The 22,137-nt window shown below is 43.9% G+C and overlaps 1 pseudogene; it reads left to right on the top strand.

The window, feature by feature from the left end:
- The first annotated feature begins 1,838 nt into the window (after positions 1–1,838).
- LOC148136321 (uncharacterized) overlaps positions 1,839–22,137 on the top strand; it is a 42,488-nt pseudogene continuing 22,189 nt past the window's right edge.

Genomic DNA, 22,137 nt, shown 5'->3' with positions numbered 1-22,137 from the left:
GAAAAAAAAATGATGTTTTTATTTAAACAGTGGAATTTGGCAGATCTGTCACTCATATTTTAACAGTTTACGAGGTGAATTGAGCAATTCTTTATTTTTCATTTAAGTTACCAGATGAGCTTCACGCCGTGTCCTAACAATTCCTATGTGTGTGTATCTGTGTGTGTCTGTGTGGGGCAGGTCTGGCTGTCTCTGTGGTGCTTAAAGTGATGCAATGCCACCCTCTGCTGGCCTACCCACGCCACTGCACAGGCATTGGCAGAGGGTGCAAACCAACAGGGATCCGTTCAAAGAGGAAGAGGGAGAGGGCAGCTGCTCACAGCACCATCCAAACTGATGTCTTATCCATGTACTGATCTAAATGTCCTTTAAACGTTGTAACTGTCCCTGCTTTCACCTCTTCCTTTGGAAGTTCATTCCACACACAAGCCAGATTCTGTCCAAAATAATTACCTCTCATTACTTTTGTAAATTTTTTACTTCGCACCTTAAAATATCCCTCAGTTTTGAATCCCAAACTCTAGGGAAAAGACACCAGCCCTTCAGCTTCTCTGTACCCCTCATTACTTTATAAACCTGTGTAAAGTTACTCCTTAATCATATACGCTCCAGTGAAAAAGGTCCCAGCCTACCCAGCCTCTTTTATCGCTCAATCCCTCCTCTCCCAGCAACATCCAGGTTAATCACTTCTGAACCCTCTCCAGCTTAATAATATCAAAGTCAATAATATCAAAGTGAATAGTCAAGGTATTTTCTAAGGGTATGGGGAGTCCAAAACTAGAGGACATAGGCTTAAGGTGAGAGGGGAACATTTAAAAGTGACCTAAGGGGCAGCTTTTTCACCCAGAGGGTGGTGTGCCTATGGAATGACCGGGCAGTGTGACCAGACTGGACACAGTATTCCAGAAGGGGTCTCACCAATGTCCTGTACAGCCTCAACATAACGTTCCAATTCCTATAATCAAAGGTCTGACCAATGAAGACAAGTGTGCTAAACAACTTCTTAACCACACTAACTGACTGAGATGCAAATTTTAAAGAATAATACCTGACAGTTATGTCTCTGTCCGACAACCTTGCCAAAGTAAATGTAGAGGTACTTCTCTTGTTTGATTTAGCAAATCCAATGCCTCGCATTAATCCAAACTAATCTCCATCTGCCACCCCTCAACTCAGTGTGTGATATTACCACCTCCTCACCTTCCCCATTTAATTTTAAAATGCCCTTTCCTCTCCAGGAGGCCTGCACACTCCGGCCTTGATTTTCACAAAGACCCTGAGCTTGGTTTGCCTTGTGTGGTTAGGGGAAGGAGGGACAGATTGCAGACACAGTCATTGGGGAGGAGAGGCTGGACAGTAATCAGCGGCTTGGTATAATTTCATGGTTTTAGGAAGAGGGCAGTTGCATGTTAGAGTTAGGTAGTACTAATTGTTTTTTTGTGGTCATAAATTAAACTCTTCCTTCATCTCTGGTGTTGAGTAATAAATGTCTATTTGAGACCCTTCATTGGGCAGAGTGTGTCTGCAGGATTTCTGTCCCTAATATTGTAGACTACAGATAACAGCAATTAAAGATGTTCACAGTTATAGATGTCGGTTTGCTCGCTGAGCTGAAAGGTTTATTTCCAGACGTCTCATTGCCTTACGAGGTAACATCTTTAGTGGAAGATGGATCCAACACACCACACTTCTACAGATTACCCAAAATTCACAAACGAGGCGCCCCCCTCAGACCTATAGTCTCACTACCTGGAAGATCAACTTACAGACTGGCCAAGGAGCTTCACCAAAACCTAAGACACTTAGTAGAAGGCTAACACCGCTCCATCCACTCCACCCAAGAATTCCTGAGCACCATTAAAGACACTAAGATAGAAGAGGAAGAAATTATGGTTTCCGTTGATGTAATAACCCTGTTTACCTCAATGAACACTAACCTGGCCAAGGAAACGCTGACTACAATATTAGAAGCCTCAAAGACACAGACACCAAACGCCACTAAATTCATCAACAAGGAGAATATCATCGAGATAGTTGATCTATGCCTTAGCACCCACTTGACCTTCAACAACAAACTTACAGACAAACCAATGGAACACCCATGGGATCTCCGATATCAGGGTTCTTAGTAGAGGTAGTAATGAAGAGACTTGAGCAAACAGCTCTGCCAACCATCCAACCCAAACTCTGGGACCGCTATGTGGATGACATCTTTGTCATCACTGAACGAAACAAGTTAGAAGAAACATGCAAGACCATCAATAAAACCCTTACTGGCATAACATTCACTAAAGAGGAGGAAAACAACAACAAACTGCCATTCCTAGATGTCACAGTAGAGCAAACAGCCAATGGGGAACTTCAAACCAGTGTCTACAGAAAAACAACACATACGGACCAAATATTGAACTACAGAATAAATCATCGCAACACCCACAAAAGAAGTTGCATCAGAACATTATTTCAACGAGTCAACACACACTGCAGCACAAAGGTACTACACAGAGCAGAGGAAAATCACCTATACAGTGTATTAAAAAAGAATGGGTACTCAATGAACACAGTCCTCCATTTTCTCAGCAACAAACCCAAACAAGCAGACAAAACACGTTCAGAAATCCTAGCCACTCTCCCCTACATCAAAGACATCTCAGAAATGACTGCCAGACTACTCAGACCCCTTGGCATCATTGTAGCCCACAAACCCACGAACACACTGAAACAGCAGCTAATGAACTTGAACGACCCTATACAGACAATGAGCAAAACTAATGTCATTTACAAATTACCGTGCAAGTACTGTAACAGTCAATACATTGGACAAACAGGCAGAAAGCTAGGATAGATGAGCACCAAATAGCCACAAAAGGACATGACCGTTTCTCACTAGTATCCTCACATAAAGATTAAGAAGGAAACAATTCTTCGACTGGGAAAATACATTCATCCAAGGACAATCCAAACTAAGACATGTATGAGAATTCCTAGAACCATGGCATTTCAACCAGAACTCTATTAACATACACATCGAGTTAGACCCCATCTACCACTTGCTGAGAAAAGGAACATTAAGTGACTTCACCACAGGAAATAATATCATCAAAGGAAATGACATCGCCAACTCAAAGAAACCCAGATATATAAATAGAAAGCAGAAAGTTTCAGCATTGCTATGCATAAAGTCCACTGAAGATGTTACCTAGTAAATTAATGAAACGTCTGGAAATGGACCTTTTAGCTCAGCGAGCAAACCTACATCCAAATCCTCAACCTAAGCTACAAATCTTTTCAAAACTCACTATGTTCATAGTTAATTTTGATGGCACAGCACGTGCACTCAACATGCTACAGTTGAGACAAATATCTTGCACTTGTTTAACAATGCAAAGTGTTTTGTGTAGTTCAGTAATGGTAAACTGATTATAACAAATCCACACCGAGCTGAAAGCTGGCACTTTAAATATGACCCAAAATCTGGGTATGGTAGTGTAGTGGGTAGTGTACCTGCCTCTGAACCAGAGCTAAGGATTTGATTCCAATTCCTGAACTTGTATAGTAGCGTTCCGAGCTCTGGAGTAGAACGTCTGGATGCAAGTCCTGCCTGTTGCAGAGGTATGTCACAGCATGTCAGAACAGGCTGATGAGCAAACATACCTCCGGGCACAAAGGTCTCGGTGTAAATCCCACAGAAGTGTCTCATGATACCTCAGAACAATCTGATTAAAATGGATTTAAAATTGTGACTTGATGGAGAAGGAAGAGGTGTCACTATTGAATTTCAGAATTTAGGCCCGTAATGACTGAAAACACAGCTAATCGTGTTGATTGGAGTCACATTTCGCAGCAGTAGAGGTTTATAAAATCACAATGGTCATGGATAGGGTGAGTAGTCAGGATTTCCCCCCAGGTTAGTGGCGTCCAAAACTAGAGGGCATTGGTTTTAAGTGAGAGGGGAAAGGTTTTGGTGAGGTCTTAGGGCCACCTTTACACACAGAGGGTGGTGTGCACATGGAATGAGCTGCCAGAGGAAGTGGTGGAGGCTGGTACAACTACAACATGTAAACGGCATTTGGATGCTGACAGACCTGCCGAGCTTTTCCAGCAATTTCTGTATCTGTTTAAAATCCTGGATTAATTTTAACCCAGGTATTCTGAATACATTAAACATTTTGTTTTCTTAATGACGAAGGGACATATAAACATATCTTCAAATCGACCGAGACCATTTTCTGCTAAGTTGTATGTCTCTCTGTATGACAGCAGCAAAGATGCACCTAAGTGGAGCAGGGAATGTGATGGAGACATAGTTTGGATAATGTACAAGAAAATCTGACATGATCCAGTTTGGGAGAGGATGACATTAATGTGTGATTCAACTCAGAGTGGGAGAAAATGTAATCTGCCTGAGAAGAAAATGCCTATTGCACTTTCTCTCCTTCATTGCTCCTCATCACAGCAATGTGCGTAACCTAAAAAAAAAACCTCTACAGTTATCGTTACCATTCTTGTTTTTATAGAATTCCTGCAGTGTGCAATAGGCCCTTCGGCACAACATGCACATACCAACCGTCCAAAGAGTAACCTTCCCAGACCCAGACCCGTTCCCCTACTAATGTAACTAACCTAAGAATCCCTGAATACCGTTGGCAATTTACCGTGACCACTCCACCTAACCTGGACAGACTTGGACTGTGGGAGGAAACCGGAGCACCCATTGAAGCTCACGCAGACAGGGGAGAATGTGCAAACTCCACACAGCTTATCGCCCAAGGCTGGAATCGAATGCAAGTCCCTGGTGCTGTGAAACAGCAGTGCTAGCCACTGAGCCACTGTATTACCTTTTGGGCGATCCCTGACGAGAATTCATTGAAATCTCCTCACTGTCTAATGCAAAGGGAATTCAACCAAATCCAGCAGTTCCAGGATGAAAGCCCATTGTTAGCAGCTTGTGTGAGTAGAATGTCTTCAGAAGCAGAATAACATTTTGGGAAATTCTCAGTTTTTACCTTTGTCATGAATTACACTAATGCCTGAGCAAAGTTCTTTCAACGTGAAAGTGCAGAGATTTTGTTTATCGGGTGCGTGTGTGTGTTTGTGTGCGCATGTTTTTCTGTGTGTGTGCGCTCGTTTGTGTGTGTGTGTGTGTGTGTGTGTGTGTGTGTGTGTGTGTGTGTGTGTGTGTGTGTGTGTGTGTGTGTGTGTGTGTGTGTGCGCGCGCGCCAGTGTTTTTAGAAAGGGAAATATCGATTTTTTATTTGCAATATCCAAACCGTTTGCCATTCATCTTTCCATCATGGTTGGAGTAACAGGATTCTCAGGGATAGGATTTACATACATTTGGGAAGGCAAGGGCTAATCGGAGTTGTCAACATGGCTTTCTGCATGGGAAATCATGTCTCATTAATTTGATTGAGTTTTCTGAAGAGGTGACAAAGAAGATTGATGAAGGCTTATGTGGGAGAGAATTCCCAAGGTTCCCCAGTCTCTGCGTGCAGACATTTATTCTAACCTCAATGCAGTGTGACCTGCCTGTTCCTAATGCTGTGGCCCCTTGATTTAGGCGTCCCAGCCAGGGGAATTATCATCCCTGCTTCCAATCTGTCTCACCCTGTCAGAGTTTTAGATATTTCACTGAGGTCTCCACATATTTTCCAAAACCCCATGAAATAAAGACCCAGTCGCCCCAAACTCTGCTGCCACAACAAGCCTGTCATCCCAGTGATCAGTCTGGTTATCCTTCGCTGCACTCCCTCAATGTCAGGTTTGTCCTTTATTAGGTAAGGAGACCAAAACAGTAAACAATATTGCACCGTGTTCGAGAGGGGGTCTCGCCGAGGTCCTGTACAGCTGCAGTAAGACAGACTTACTCCTGGACTCAAATCCGCTTGAAATGAAGGTCAACACACCATTTATGTTCTGACCTGCTTTATTTTCCTGCAATATTACTTTCACTGACTGGTGTACAGGGAGACCGGATCCTTTTCAATTTTACAGCTACCCATGTGGTGGATCTGTGTATACTGCTCAGTGTGCCAATGCCATTTCCAGTATTGACTGCTGGATTCAGAACTTCCTGCCCTGCATGGACCTCGGAGGGCTGCACAGAAGGAAACAACAAAAGGGAGCACAATTCCCTTTGTAGATCAATAAGTTTCAACATATTCCTTTTCAATTGGTAAGCTGCCAAAGTATTGTTCCCACCAAAGGACACAGCTTCACCTCTACTCAGTTTGCTCTCCATCCGCCACATATGTGCCCATTCATCCCACTTGTGCCAGTCACCTTGGAGACTTTTTACAACCTCTTCACACATTTACAATCCCACGTCCTTCAGAACTGTCAGCAGGCTGGGATATATTGTATTTAACTCCCTCAACGGGAATGTTTGATTGGTATTGTGAACAGCTGGGACCCAAGCACTTTACCCTGCGATACCTCAGCAACCATCCTCTGTTTAAAAAAGTGTTTTATTTTCAATTTATATATTTGATAGATCTGGGTGTCACCAGCATTTATTGCCTGCCCCTAGTTGCCATTGAGAAGGTGGTGCTGAGCTACCTTGTTGAACCACTGCAGTCGTGAATTGGGAAAATGGTGCCTGAGAATCTTTGGTGTAACTTTTCAATGCAGCTTGTCGATAGTGCACACTGCTGCTGCTGAACGTTGATTGTGTAACATGTTGGATGAAGTGACAGTCAAACTGGCTGCTTTGTCCTGGATGATATCAAGCCTCTTGAGCGTATTGGTGCTGCACTCATCTCGGCAAATGGGGAATATTCGATCACACTTCTGACTTATGCATTGTGGATAATGGACAGGCTTTTGGAAGTCAGGAGGTGAGTTACTGGCCGCAGTATTCCTAGTTTCTGACCTGCTCTTGTAGTTACCGTGATTATGTGGCGAGTCCAGTGAGTTTCTCTGCAATGTTTACCCCCCAGCATTTTGATACTGGGGGATTCAGTGTTGGTACCACAATTGAATGCCAAGAGGCAGTGGTTCGATTGTATTTTAGTTGTGATGGTCACGGTCTGGCATTTGTGTTGCGTGAAAATTACTTGCCACTTGTCAACCTGGATACTGTCCAGATCTTGTCGCATTTGGACGTGAATTGCTTCACTATCTGAGGAGCCACAAATGTTGCTGAACATTGTGCAATCATTGGCGAACATCCCCACTTCTAACATTATAATAGAGGGAAGGTCATGAATGAAGCAGCTCTGAAGATGTCTGGACCTAGTACACTGCCTGAGGGAATCCTGCATACTAGTCCTGGAGCTGAGTTGCCTGACCTTTATCAATCATGACCATCTTCCTACGTATCAGGTATGATTCTAACCAGCGGGAAGTTTGCCCCTGATGCCCATTGATTCCAGTTTTGTTTATGCCCCTTGATACCACAGTTGGTCGAAGGCAGCCTTGTTTTAAAGGGCTGTCACTCTTACCCTACCTCTGTTTTCAGCTCTTTTATCCATGTTTGAACCAAGGTAATGAGGTCAGGAGCTGAGTGGCCCTGGTGGAGCCCAAACTGAGCATCATTGACCAGGGTATTGCTGAACAGATGCTACTTGAAAGCACTGATACCTACCATCACTTTACTGACGATCGAGAGTACATTGATGGGGTGGTAATTGGCTGGATTACATGTGTTCTGATTTTTATGTATAGGAAATACTTGATAATTTTCCATGTAATCCGGTAAATGTTGGTTGTTGTAACTGTATTGGAACAGCTTGGCTCGGGCAGTGACAACGTTTGGTGCACAAGTTTTCAGTACTATTGCCAGAATGTTGTCAGCATGTGTCCCCTTTGGAGTATCCAGTGTCTCCAACTGTTTCTGGATATCACGTGGACTTAATCGAATTGGTTGATAACTGGTAATTGAATCGCTGCGGACCACTGGAGGGGACTGAGATGAATCATCCACTCAGCACTTCTGACTGTAGATTGTTGCGAATGCATCAGCCTTATCTTATACACTGAAGTGCTGGGCTCTTTCATCATTAAGGATGGGATTATTTGTGGAATCTCTTCCTCCAGTGAATTGTTTAATTGTCCCCAATGTTTCTCGACGAGGTGTGGAAGGTCTGCAGAGCTTCGATCCGATCCTTTACTTGTGGGATCACTTAGTCTGTCTATCACTTACTGCTTATGCTGTTTGGCACACACGTTGTCCTGTTTGGTGGCTTCACCAGGCTGGCACCTCATTTTCAGGTATACCTGGTGCTGCTCCTGCCATTCTGTACACTCCATTGAACCAAGGTTGATCCTCTGGCTTGATGGCAATTGTTGGGAGGGGGACATACCAGGCCATGAGGTCGTGTCAGAGTACAATTCTGCTGTTATTGATGACCCACAACACCTTATGGACACCCAGACTTCAGCTGCTAGATCTGTTCGACGTCTGTCCTATTTAGCACCGTGATAGCGCCACCCAAAATGGTGGAGGTTATTCTCAATGTGCAGGTGTGACTTTGTTTCCACAATGACTATGCAGTGGTCACTCTTACTGATATTACCATGGGCAGTTACTTCTGCAACTGGCAGATTATTAAGGATGAGGTCAAGTATGGTTTTTCCCTCTTGTTGGTTCATTCACCATCTGTTGCAGACCCAGTCTAGCAGTCGTTTAGAACCCGACCAGCTCGATCAGTAATCTTGCGGCTGAGCTACTCTTGGAGTTGGACATTGAAATCCTTCACCCAGAGTACATCTTGCGACCTTGCTACCCTCATTGATTCCTCTAAGTGTTGTTCAGCCTGAAGGAGTACTGATCCATCAGTTGAGAGACTGGTACATGGTAATCATCAGGAGGTTTCATTTCCAATGTGCAAACTAACGCCATGAGACTTAATGGGATTCTGAGTCACTGTTGAGGACTCCCAGAGCAATTCCCTTCCAACTATATCCCACTGCGCCACCACATCTGCTGTGTCCGTCCTGCTGATGAGACAGGAGGTATCTGGGGAAGGTGATGGGGTGTCTGGGACATAGTCATCCTCACAGAATCATATCTTACAGACAAGGTCAGTCTGTTGCACGAGTATGTTTATTTCTAGTCACTGTTTCCTACCAGCTGTCCCATTCCAGAAACAGGGCCACATATTCTCCCCAATACACTAAGATTTGATTTTGCAAACTGGGCTTGGAGCTTTACCAATTTTTTTCTAAAAATCCAAATGTTTTACATCCATTGCTTCTCTTTCATTTGTCTCTCAGTCTGTTTCTCAAACATAAATCCCATTTCATATATCTATTTTAGTATTATCTATGAACATTATGTCCATTCCCAATAATTTCTCCTCAACCATTTACTTACTATGTTCTATGTTCCAAGCACTCTATCATTTTCCCACACCAGACTTGATTTTCCTAGTATTGTTAGAAAGTTCTGTGACGACAGAACTGAAGTAGTGGCTTCATAGTTCTGCCATTTCCTTGTTCCCCATTCTCTATTCTTTGGTCTCGAACTGCAAGGAAGTTTCGCGTGTTTTCTCATATTTCTCATATTGACATAATTTGACAAGCTATTACAGTTCACTCTTATAACCCTTGTGAAAATACTCTTCAGAAACCCATCAATTCGTGCTTTAAGCTGCTCAATGATTGACCATCCACACTATGCACTCACAGGAGCATAGATTCTATGCCAACAGAAATACAGCACGATCTATATTAGTCCCACTCTCCTGCACCAGGCCCATATGACACTTCCAATTGCTCATCCAAGTACTTTTTAATGGTTGTGAGCTTACCCATGATAATTACCTTCTCAGGAAGTACATCCCAGACCCCAACACCCTCTGGGTGAAAAAAAAAACTATCATCAAATACTCTCTAAACCTCAAAGCCTACACTTTAAAAGTGTGTTCCCTTGTTCTTGACCCTCTGACTAAAATGAACAGCTGCTGTCTATCTTCCCTCTCCATGCTCCTCTTAATCTTTCCCTTCTGAACCACATCCTCCTCAGCCTTCTCTGCTCCAAAGGAAACAACCCGAGCTTATCCAGCCTCTCTCCATAGCTGATATGCTCCACCCCAGGGAACATCCTAGTGAATCTCCTTTGCACCCTCTCCAGTACAATCACGTCCTTCCTGTAATGTGGCTCCCAAAATTACGGAGTGTACTCCCATATTGGCTTAACCAAAGCCCCGTACAGCTCTTATAATCTACGCCCCAATTAATAAATGCTACACTCAATGTCCACTTCTTAACTAATCTATTACCCTATTCAGTCATATTCACGGATGCGTGGAGAAGCAAGCTCTGAGCTTCCTAGTGTGCTGCCATTCATTCAGTACTCCCCTGTCTGCTTCCTTCTTCCGAAGTGCATCACCACATATTTATCAGGGTTACATTCCATCTGCCATTGATCTGCTCACCTGACCAATCTATCTGTATCTATCTGTAACATAAGACCTTCTTCCTCAATGTCCACCAACTAGTAAAACACAAACTTACTTATCACAACCCCCAGCCCCTCTACCCACCCTCCTCCATTCACATCTGCACCATTTATGAATACCACAACTAATAAGGGACGCAGCACTGATGTCTGTGGTACACCCAGCGGACACTGGTCTCCAGTTACACAGACAGCCTTCTCCCACAATCCTCCATCTCCTGCCATTTTCGTTGCAACTTGTCAAGTTATCCTTGATTCCATGAGATTTTACTTTATTCTTCACTCTCCCATGTGGAGCTCTTTCAATGTCCTTGCTGCAAATCTAAATAAGCGACCTCCTCAAACCTAATTCAAATTCGTTAGTTGTGACGATCCTCTGATAAGTTATAGGAGAATCGACATTTCGGGCATAAGCCCTTCTTCAGGAATGGAAGAACGGCTTATGCCCGAAACGTCGATTCTCCTGTTCCGTGGATGCTGCCTGACCTGCTGCGCTTTTCCAGCAACACATTTCCAGCTCTGATCTCCAGCATCTGCAGACCTCACTTTCTCCTCTGATAAAGTTATGATGATTATCCCTGACCAAGCCTTGCCACTCTGATTGGAGTTCAATTTTCTCCTTCCCTATTTTCTCCAGTAGTTTCATAGAACATAGAACATAGAAGAATACAGCGCAGTACAGGCCCTTTGGCCCTCGATGTTGCGCCGAACCAAGCCCGCCTAACCTACACTAGCCCACTATCCTCCATATGCCTATCCAATGCCCGCTTAAATGCCCATAAAGAGGGAGAGTCCACCACTGCTACTGGCAGGGCATTCCATGAACTCACGACTCGCTGAGTAAAGAACCTACTCCTAACATCTGTCCTATACCTACCACACCTTAATTTAAAGTTATGCCCCCTCGTAATAGCTGACTCCATACGTGGAAAACGGTTCTCACTGTCAACCCTATCTAAACCCCTAATCATCTTGTACACCTCTATCAAGTCACCCCTAAACCTTCTTTTCCCCAATGAAAACAACCCCAAGTGCCTCAGTCTTTCCTCATACGATCTTCCTACCATACCAGGTAACATCCTGGTAAACATCCTCTGCACCCGTTCCAGTGCCTCCACATCCTTCCTATAGTATGGCGACCAAAACTGCACACAATACTCCAGATGCGGCCGCACCAGAGTCTTATACAACTGCAACATGACGTCAAGACTCCGGAACTCAATTCCTCTACCAATAAAAGCCAGTACGTCATATGCCGTCTTCACCGCACTATTTACCTGGGTGGCAACATTCAAAGATCTGTGTACATGGACACCAAGATCCCTCTGCTCATCCACGCTACCAAGTATCCGACCATTAGCCCAGTACCCCATCTTTTTGTTACTCTTACCAAAGTAAATCACCTCACACATAACTACATTGAACTCATATTTGCCACCTTTCTGCCCAGCTCTGCGATTATCTATATCCCGCTGTAACCTGCCACATCCTTCCTCACTGTCAATAACTCCACCGACTTTCGTATCATCCGCAAACTTGCTCACCCAACATTCTAGCCCCTCCTCCAGGTCATTTATAAAAATTACAAACAGCAATGGTCCCAAAACAGATCCTTGCGGAACACCGCTAGTAACGGCACTCCAAGATGAACCTTTACCATCAACTACTACCCTCTGTCTTCTTCCAGCCAGCCAATTCCTAATCCAAACCTCCAACTCACCCTCAATGCCATACCTCCGTATTTTTTGCAGTAGCCTACCATGGGGAACCTTATCAAACGCCTTACTAAAATCCATATTCACCACATCTACCGCTTTCCCCTCTTCCACCTCCTTAGTCACCTTCTCAAAGAATTCAATAAGGTTTGTGAGGCACGACCTGCCCTTCACAAAACCATGCTGACTATCCTTGATCACATTATTCCTATCCAGATGTTCATAAATCCTATCCCTTACAATTCTTTCTAAGACTTTGCCCACAACAGAAGTGAGACTCACTGGCCGATAGTTACTTGGGTTATCGCTACTTCCCTTCTTGAACAAGGGAACCACATTTGCTAGCCTCCAGTCTTCTGGCACTACTCCTGTAGACAACGAGGACATAAAAATCAAGGCCAATGGCTCTGCAATCTCCTCCCTTGCTTCCCAGAGAATCCTGGGATAAATGCCATTAGGCCCACGGGACTTATCTATTTTCACCCTTTCCAGAATTTCCAACACCTCTTCCCTACGTACCTCAAAGCCATCCATTCTACTTAATTGTGACTCAGTATTCACGTCAGCAACAATGTTCTGTTCCTGAGTGAATACTGACGAAAAGTATTCATTCAGTGTCTCCCCAATCTCTTCAGCCTCCACACGCAACTTCCCACTACTATCCTTGACTGGACCTATTCCTACCCTAGTCATTCTTTTATTCCTGACATACCTATAGAAAGCCTTAGGGTTTTCCCTAATCCTACCAACTAAGGACCTTTCATGCCCCCTCCTTGTTGCTCTTAGCTCTCTCTTCAGGTCCTTCCTGGCTACCTTGTAACTCTCAATCGCCCCAATTGAACCTTCATGCCTCATCTTTACATAGGCCGCCCTCTTCCATTTAACAAGGGATTCCAATGCCTTATTAAACCACGGCTCCCTCACACGACTCTTTCCTCCCTGCCTGAAGGTACATACTTATCAAGGACCCTCAATAGTTGCTCCTTGATCATGCTCCACATATCAATTACGCTCTTGCCTTGAAGTCTACTTTTCCAAAAAGGTTCCCTAACAGTGATCTAATACTCGCTTGTCTATAGTTCCCTGGTCTATCTCTCCTATCCTGACTGTAAAGTGGAATCGCAGTAGCTGTTTTCCAGTCCTCTGGCACCTTCCCTATGGTCAGATTCTCATTAAAATCTTCAGTCAAGGTCTTTCCTCCCTTGTCTCCCACAACAGCGTGTGATACTACTCAGTCAGACCTGGCAATCAGTCCAATTTTCTACCAGTGAAAGCCTCAAATTCCTGCTCGCTTTTTACATCAATCTGCTCAAGAGCTTCCCCATCCATCTTCACGAATTCTGTACCTGCCTCCTCCTTCTGCCAAGTAAAACAGATGTGAAGCTCTCATGTCACAATCTCTCAATGTTTTCCAGCTTCACACACAGATTGGCCCCTTGATTTCTGAAGGACACTAACTGTTCAATGATTATTCTGTTCTGCTTGTCCGTGTGGAACATCATGGGATTTTCCCTAATCGCGCCTGCGTGCACTTCTCCATGTCCCTTTGTTATTCAGACCCCTCCATGTTTCTAAATTTCTAAGATTCACTACGATCACCTCTCATTGTTTGAAATTCGAGATCACAGGCTGAGTTTCCCAATCAGACAATGGTGCCATTTTAGGGATTAATCTGGAGAATGCCTTTTGCAGTTCCTCTGTACTCAGTATATTCTTTCTTAGATGGAGACTCCACAGCAGTATACAATACTCTCAGTTTTGTCTCAGCAACACGCTATGCAACGGGTGCACGACATCTTCTATATTCCAGTTACATTCACATGAATGTATATCTAAGTTTTACTTTCCCATTTGAAAATGTTCTTTCCAATACCTTTTGTTTTAACTTTTCTTATGATATTAGTATAAGGGTTGTTTAAAAAAGTCCTCCTGAATATCCAACTATACGTTATCCATTATTTCCTCATTGCTGATGTCTACAAGAATCATCTTCAAACTGTTCCAAATAAACGCTTGCCACTTCTGGTTTTCCTTTCATCGATGTGTTATCATACTCCCCAGTTTTGCCATTACCTTCTCTATATCTAGTAGCATTTTCTTTGTTATTGAGTCCAACAGACACCTGACTGCGGTGACATTTTACTGGTCTGTAGTTCACCACTCTGCATCTTCATCCATTCTTAAACTGGCGGATAATGCTTATAACTGCCCCTTATCCCGATTGGCTACCTGCCTTTCGGGAATGTTTCGGAAAATAACGTGATAATCTGTAATGTAATCAATATGACTATTGCTGCTTCCACTGAATTTTTTTGTGTGAAGTAAATCTGGTCTGTCGGATTTATCAACACTCAATCCAGCTGTCTTTTCAAATACTACCTCATCACTGATATGAATGATCTTAGACTTTACTTACACAAGTCCCATGATCACTTAGTATTTCTGGGAGAATGTTTGGATATTCTTCCATGAAGACAGACACAAAGAACTGTTTATTTTCCTCGTAATGTCTCTGTTCTCTACAATAAATTATCCTGTCCACACACTCACTGTTCCACATTTGATCTTGTTTTCATTTTTGTTTCATACATTGATAGAAGCTTCGTGGCAGTTTTTATGTTGTTTTGTTTTTGTTTGCATGTTTTTTCTCTTTTTCATTTTTTTCTCAGTTTCTTGGTCCTCTTTGCTGGGTGCTACATTTCTCTGAATCCACTGGCTTACTACAACACTTGGCATTTTTCGAAGCTGCTTCCTTTGATCTAATAGATAGATGGGGGGGGTGCAAGTGATAGGTCAGAGAGGAGGGTGGAGTGGATAGGTGGGAAGGCAGATGGACACATAGGAACATTCAAGAGGGCAGTGCCGATTTGGAAGTTTTGACTGGGATAAGCTGGGAGATGGGGATATGGGAAACTGGTGAAATCCACATTGATCCCCTGTTGGTGGAGGGTTCCATGGCGGACGATGGGGCGTCCTTCCTCCATGCTTCAGGTGGTTAGGGTTTGGCGAAGGAGGAGGCCCAGGATATGCATGTCCTTGGTGGCATGGGAGGGGGAGTTAAAGTGTTCAGCCACAAGGTGGTGAAGTTGATCAGTGTGGCTGTACCAGAGATGGTCTCTGAAATGATCCACAAGTTGACGTCCTGTCTCGCCAATGTTGAGGAGACCACATCGGGTTGAATTGATGAGGCGTTCTTTTTCCCTTCATCACCTATCATTTTCAACCACTCCTTCATTTACCTATCGCATTCCAGGCTACGTCCGCCTGCCACATCCCCTTCACATTTACCTCTCAGCCCCCTTGGCCCACAAGCCTCATTCTTGATGAAGGGCATATGCCAGAAACGTCGATTCTCATGCTACTAATATGCTGGCTGACCGGCTGTGCTTTTCCAGCACCACATTCTTCGACTCTGATCTCCAGTATCTGCAGTCTCCACTTTCACCTCACACCTTCATGGCTCGCATGACTCAGATTCATAACGGTTACTTCAAATAAAACAAACAATGTTAAGTCCTCAAACATCAGATAACCCGTAGAGGCAGCACCATGGTTCATTGTCGGGCATAGCTGCCGCACAAAAAAAGGGACCGCTATTTGATTCCCGCCTGGGCGATTGACTGTGTGGAGTTTACACATTCTCCCCGTGTCTGGGTGCGTTCCCTCCGGGTGCTCTGGTTTCCTCCCACAAGATGTGCAAATCAAGTGAGTTGGCCATATTAAACTGCCATAGTGGTAGGTGCATTAATCAGAGGGAAACTGGTCTGGGTGGGTTACCCTTTGGAGAGTTGATGTGGACGTTTTGGTCGGAAGGGCCTGTTTCCATACTGTAGGGAATCTAATCTCAAATAAAAAGTTGAGGTCAATGTTCCCAAAAGGTCCTTTACAGCAAAGTTTTCAATCAGCTCTTCTGATCATCCAAGACCAATTCCTAAATAACCTGATCTCGAGCTCGGTGCTCGAAATGATGTCAATGCAAACCATCTCACGCATGCTCATGAAATCCATTTTTTCCCAGCATTTGAATTCAGTTGGGTTAACACAATTTAGATATAATTTAAACAGTACGTTATTGCTGTCGTACTCACAAACGAGTATATTTCATATCCTGTTTTAAAACAAGCCCAGCATTTGTATTGCAGCTTTCACTTTGATAGATAACTCCATCAATGTTTGCTTCTCATTGCTGTTTCTGAGCTCCACCTTATATGATTCAGTGAAATCTCAGTGAAGTGGGTTCTGGGGAGATTAATGGTAGAGATCATCTCGCCGCATCATTTATGCTCTTCCCAAGCTTTATTGCGAGATTTTCTCCAGATCTCCCGTTATGTTAAAAATCATACAACACCAGGTTATATTCCAACAGGTTTAATTGGAAGCACACGAGCTTTCGGAGCGACGCTCCTTCATCAGGTGATTGTGGAGGGCTCGATCGTAACACAGAATTTATAGCAAAAATTTGTAGTGTGATGTAACTGAAATTATACATTGAAGAATTGATTGTCTGTTAAGCCTTTCATCTGTTAGAATACAGTGATAGTTTCACTTCTTTCATGTGTAAATCACAAAACCTTTTTTTTAAAGTTGCATTCTCGGGTTAGCTGTTAACAATGGTGATAGCTAGACATTATGTTGAAGGTGTTAGCCCCCTGTGTTCTCTGTCTATGACCTGTTGTTTAGATTGATACCAATCTAACAAGTGAGATAAGAGAGTTTTACATAAATTCATGCAGTTTCTGAGCTCAGAGTTCTACATGAATGTGTGTAGTTTTTGAGCAAACTACATGTAGTATATGTGTGCATGTGGGTTTTTGTCTGTCTGTGTGTGTGTCTGTCTGGGGTGGGGGTTGTGAGTGTGAGAAAGTGTGTGTGTTTGTGTTTGTGCGTGTGTGTGTGTAGTGAGTGCAGAGTGTCTTAAGTCCGTGAGGGGTGCATGTGTGGGAGTGTGTGTGTCTAAAAGGGTGTGTGTGGGTGTCTGTGTGCGCTTCTGTGTGTACGTGTGTCCGTGTGCATGTGAGGGTATGTGTGTATAGGAATATCTATGTGTGTGTGTGTGTGTAGTGCAATGGTGATCACCTGTAATGTGACATGAACCCAAGGTCCCGGTTGACGCCCTCCCTCTGGGTACCGAACTTAGCTATCAGCCTCTGCTCGGCCACTTTCCTCTGCTGCCTGTCCCGAAGTCCACCTTGGAGGATTGTCACCCGAAGGTCCGAGGCTGAATGTCCTGGACCACTGAAGTGTTCCCCAACTGGGAGGGAACCCTCCTGTCTGTTGATTGTTGTGCGGTGCCCATTCATCCGGTGTCGTAGCCTTTGCTCGGTTTCCCCAATGTACCATGCCTCCGGGCATCCCTGCCTGCAACGTATAAGATAGACAATGTTGGCTGAGTCACACAAGTACCTGCCATGTACAAGTTGGGAGGTGTTCCCACGCGTAATGGTGGTATCTATGTCCACAGTCTGACACGTCTTGCAGCGTCCACCGTGACAGGGTTGTATGGAGTTGTCCTGACAGCCGGGCAGTTTGCTACGAACAATGATCTGTTTGAGGGTTGGCGGTTGTTTAAAGGCAAGTAGTGGAGGTGTGGGGAAGATCTTGGTGAGGTGCTCATCCTCATTGATAATGTGCTGCAGGTCACGAAGAACATGGCGTAATTTTTCAGCCCCTGGGAAATACCGAATCATGCAGGGTACCCTGTCAGTTGCAGCCCGTGTCTGTCTCCTGAGGAGGTCATTACGGTCGGAACTGGCGGTCGATGAGTTGAGCATCGAATCCCGTTCTTGTGAGGGCATCCTTGAGCACTTCCAGGTGTCCGCCACGTTCCTCAGTATCTGAGCAGATCCGGTGTATGCGTAGGGCTTGTCCATAGGGAATGGCTGTTTTAATATGTTTTGAGTGGAAGCTGGAGAAGTGTAGTATTGTGAGGTTGTCTGTGGGTTTGCGGTAGAGTGTGGTGCTGAGGTGTCCGTCCTTGATGGTGACGCACGTGTCGAAGAATGAGACAGACAGTCGAGAGTAGTCCATGGTGAGTTTGATGGTGGGATGGAACTTGTGATGTCACTGTGTAGTTTTATCAGTGACTCCTCGCCATGGGTCCAGAGGAAGAAAATGTCATCAATGTACAACAGGCAAAGACCCACATGTACATATATACTACATGTAGTTTGCTCAAAAACTACACACATTCATGTAGAACTCTGAGATCAGAAACTGCATGAATTTATGTAAAACTCTGTTATCTCACTTTTTAGATTGGAATCAATCTAAACATCAGATCATAGACAGAGAACACAGGGGGCTAACAGCTTCAACATATTGTCTAGCTATCACCATTGTTAACAGCTAACCCGAGAATGCAACTTTAAAAAAAAGGGTTTATGTGATTTACACATGAAAGAAGTGAAACTATCACTGTATTCTAACAGATGAAAGGCTTAACAGACAATCAACTCTTCAATGTATAATTTCAGTTACATCACACTACAAATTTTTGCTATAAATTCTGTGTTACGATCGAGCCCTCCACAATCACCTGATGAAGGAGCGTCGCTCCGAAAGCCAGTGTGCTTCCAATGAAACCTGTTAGACTATAACCTGGTGTTGTGTGATTTTTAACTTTGTACACGCCAGTCCAACACCGGCATCTCCGAATCATCCCGTTATGTTTGTAGAGTCGAGAAGGACAATGATCTTTCAACAATGCTGTGTATTGCCCCAGATAGCTGAGACTGCTCTAACCTGGGGGGGATCCTTGCAGCAGTCTGATGAAGCGTTGCTGCTGCTGCAAAGGATCTTAGTGAGATCACATTTGCAGTTGTGTGTACAGATTTAATCTGCTCACTGAGGAAAATATATTGTTACATTGGAAGCAGCTCAGAGATGCTTCCCTCAACTGATTTGTGTCATGAAGTTGTTAGTTTGTAAGGAAGGGATGGTCAGGTTGATCCAATATATATTGGACTTTACATGAATGAAAGAACACCTTATTTCAACATAGATGTCCAGCAATCTATCTGAGACTTTTTTATGAGAAAGGCGGAGGTAATTCAGACATGTGTCAGTTGTAAGGGAACAGGAGAAGACCAATCACTCACTCGGTCCTATCTCAGGGATGCATGAGGAGACTGTTCAGTTTCTCCATCCTGTTATGGAGGAATCTGAGAAGGCCCATCAGCCCCTCGAGGTGTTATACAGCAACATGAAGATTCCATAATCCCCCAACCCTCTAACGCATCAACAGGACGAGGTCGTACTGGCCTTGGAGACGACATGAGAACACCAGAAAGACGTCAGCCCACACATGGCTCTTACTCAGCAATTGGAGTTGATCACTTAAAGCCTGGTGTCCATTAAACAGGAATTCAAAGAAAACGTAAAGGCTTTCGAAAGGGAAGAACTTATAATAACTGTATACGTTAGGGACTAAAGTGTAACGATAAACTATAGTAATTTAAGGAAAATTGTTAGACTCCATTGTTCAGGACATTTGCAAAGTTAAAACACAATCCATCAGAATCAACATGGTTTTACGAAGGCTAAATCGTGTTTGAATTGCTTGCTTGAATTATTTAAATATGTCACGAACAAGGTGGATAGTGGGAATGCTGGAGATGGAATATATCTGGTGATCCAGTAAGAGCAATCATGGGTTTAGGAGTAATTTATTAACTTGGTCGGAGCATTGGTGAACCAACAAAATGCAGTCAGATGGAATAAACGTGGCATTTTCTTTTGACAAATGTACCTTGTGGGTGCCACAGATTTCAGTACTCATGCCTTAACTATTTGTCATCAATATTTTTACTCGGTTGACAGGATAGAAAATGTTATAACCAGTTTTTCAGATGACACTAACATCGGTGGGAAATTACTTCTGAATGAAGATGTAAAAGGTTCAAAAATCGAAGTGGATAGGTTGCGTGAATGGGCTAACATTTGGCAATGAAAATTAAACTGGATAACTATGAGATTATTCGATTTGGCCATCGAAATAGAAAGGCAAATTATTATCCAAATGAAGAGACACTTCAACGTGCACAGGTGCAGAGGGGCTATGTGTTCACGTGCATATCACAGAAAACCTGCATGCAGCTGCAGCAAGTAAATGGAAAGGCAAGCGTCGCTTCAGTTTTATTTGTAAAATGATAGAGTAGAAATGTAAGGAATGTTGCTGTAGCTATGCAAGGCATTCGCGAGGCTGCAACTGGAGTACAGATTATGTGCCCTTACTTACGGAAGGATGCATTTGCATTGGAGGTAATTCAGAAGAGGTTTATTAGATTGATTCCAGAGATGAGGGATTTGTCTTATGAAGAGAGATTGAGCAGTTCAAGTCTATAATCTCAAGTTTATAATAAAGAAAGGAGGTCTAAATGAGGTCTGTAAAATGCTAAATATAATAGACAGTGTAGATGTGGAGTGTATCTTTTTTTCAAGTGCAGCAATCTACAACAACAGACCTGAGTTTCAGGATGGAGATCGGCAGGAAAGTGGAACAGAGGCCGCAATGACATCAGCCATGATTGTATTCAGCGGTGGAGCAGGCTGGAGCGGCTGAATTACTGACTGATGCTCCTCGTTCTTATTCAGTCCTTCGAATGTGTTACACAGGAATGGGAGAGGACTGGTTATCAAACGGGAAGCAGGCACTCCGGATAAATCAGTCTTAATCAGTTAGGCAGAACGTCTCCAGTGGAGTCACACAGTGACCAGTGCAGGATCCTCAACTCTTTGTATCTACATCAATGATCAGGAGTATAGAACAGATGTACTGTAACTACATTTGGTGTTGACTCAGTGATAAGCAAGACATTAAATTATCAAGAGAGACAGGTGGAATATAACATGATAAGATCTGACATTACATTTTCAGGAAGAATGGAAGGGAGTATGTTACTGAAATGGAGAGAGATTACAGGGCTTAGTAATGCTGTGTATTGGGGAGTTAACTCAGACCAGTTCAGACATGTGAGGTTTTGCTCCATCTCTCTGGTGGTTTGCTCCGTGACAGTCCCATTGTCGCAGTTGCTCTCAGTACATACCGGATATTTTGATGTTGTTGGTTGGCAGTGGGGACAGTATTTTGAAACGTGTAGCAAGTGGACAGCCTTTAAGATACATTCATTTCTTTCTACACGGAGACCGATGATGAAGAGATGGTATGACTGCTTCTGAATGAAGAGGCTGCGGCTGCTACCAGGACAGTGGGTATTCACCAACATGATGTCCTGTGCATGGGCGCACAGTAACATTAATGGAGTGAGATGTCCTTCAGTTCCTTCCATTTCATCAATGACATGGAGACCCGCAGAGCCATGTACATCATTGGGAATCCCGCTTTACTGGGAAAACAAGGATACACTCGGCAGTTCCCTGCTGAGGGAGAAAACATTGTATTCACCTCATCCACCATATATATCCTCCGTCTCTGAATGGTGACATTGATGTCGTCATAGTGATGGGCGGCACGGTGGCACAGTGGTTAGCACTGCTGCCTCACAGCGCCAGAGACCCGGGTTCAATTCCCGACTCAGGCGACTGACTGTGTGGAGTTTGCACGTTCTCCCCGTGTCTGCGTGGGTTTCCTCCGGGTGCTCCGGTTTCCTCCCACAATCCAAAAAATGTGCGGGTCAGGTGAATTGGCCATGCTAAATTGCCCGTAGTGTTAGGTTAAAGGGGTAAATGTAGGGGTATGGGTGGGTTGCGCTTCGGCGGGTCGGTGTGGACTTGTTGGGCCGAAGGGCCTGTTTCCACATTGTAAGTAATCTAATAGTGGGAAATGACGGATATATCACCCCATCCTGCCTGGAAAGTTCCATATCATAGAAGTGGACTGAAACAGTGACCCTAACAGCCACTGGCAGCATCGTCTTCCCCCTGGTGTGAAGCTGCAGATCATGTTTTAGGAGGTAACACTGCTGTGTGACCAGCTCCTTGTTTCATCAGGATCTCCTCACACTCTGCTCCTGGCTTAATTGTAGCTTGGGAAGCTGGTCTTGGAAAACCCAGGGTGATAGC

The sequence above is a fragment of the Chiloscyllium plagiosum genome, unplaced genomic scaffold (assembly GCF_037043375.1).
Source record: "Chiloscyllium plagiosum isolate Xiang-an unplaced genomic scaffold, Cpla_swu_hap1 HiC_scaffold_46, whole genome shotgun sequence".
NCBI classification, from domain to species: domain Eukaryota; kingdom Metazoa; phylum Chordata; class Chondrichthyes; order Orectolobiformes; family Hemiscylliidae; genus Chiloscyllium; species Chiloscyllium plagiosum.
The sequence above is the reverse complement of the archived record's forward strand: the minus strand, read 5'-3'. Positions and strand labels throughout refer to the sequence as shown.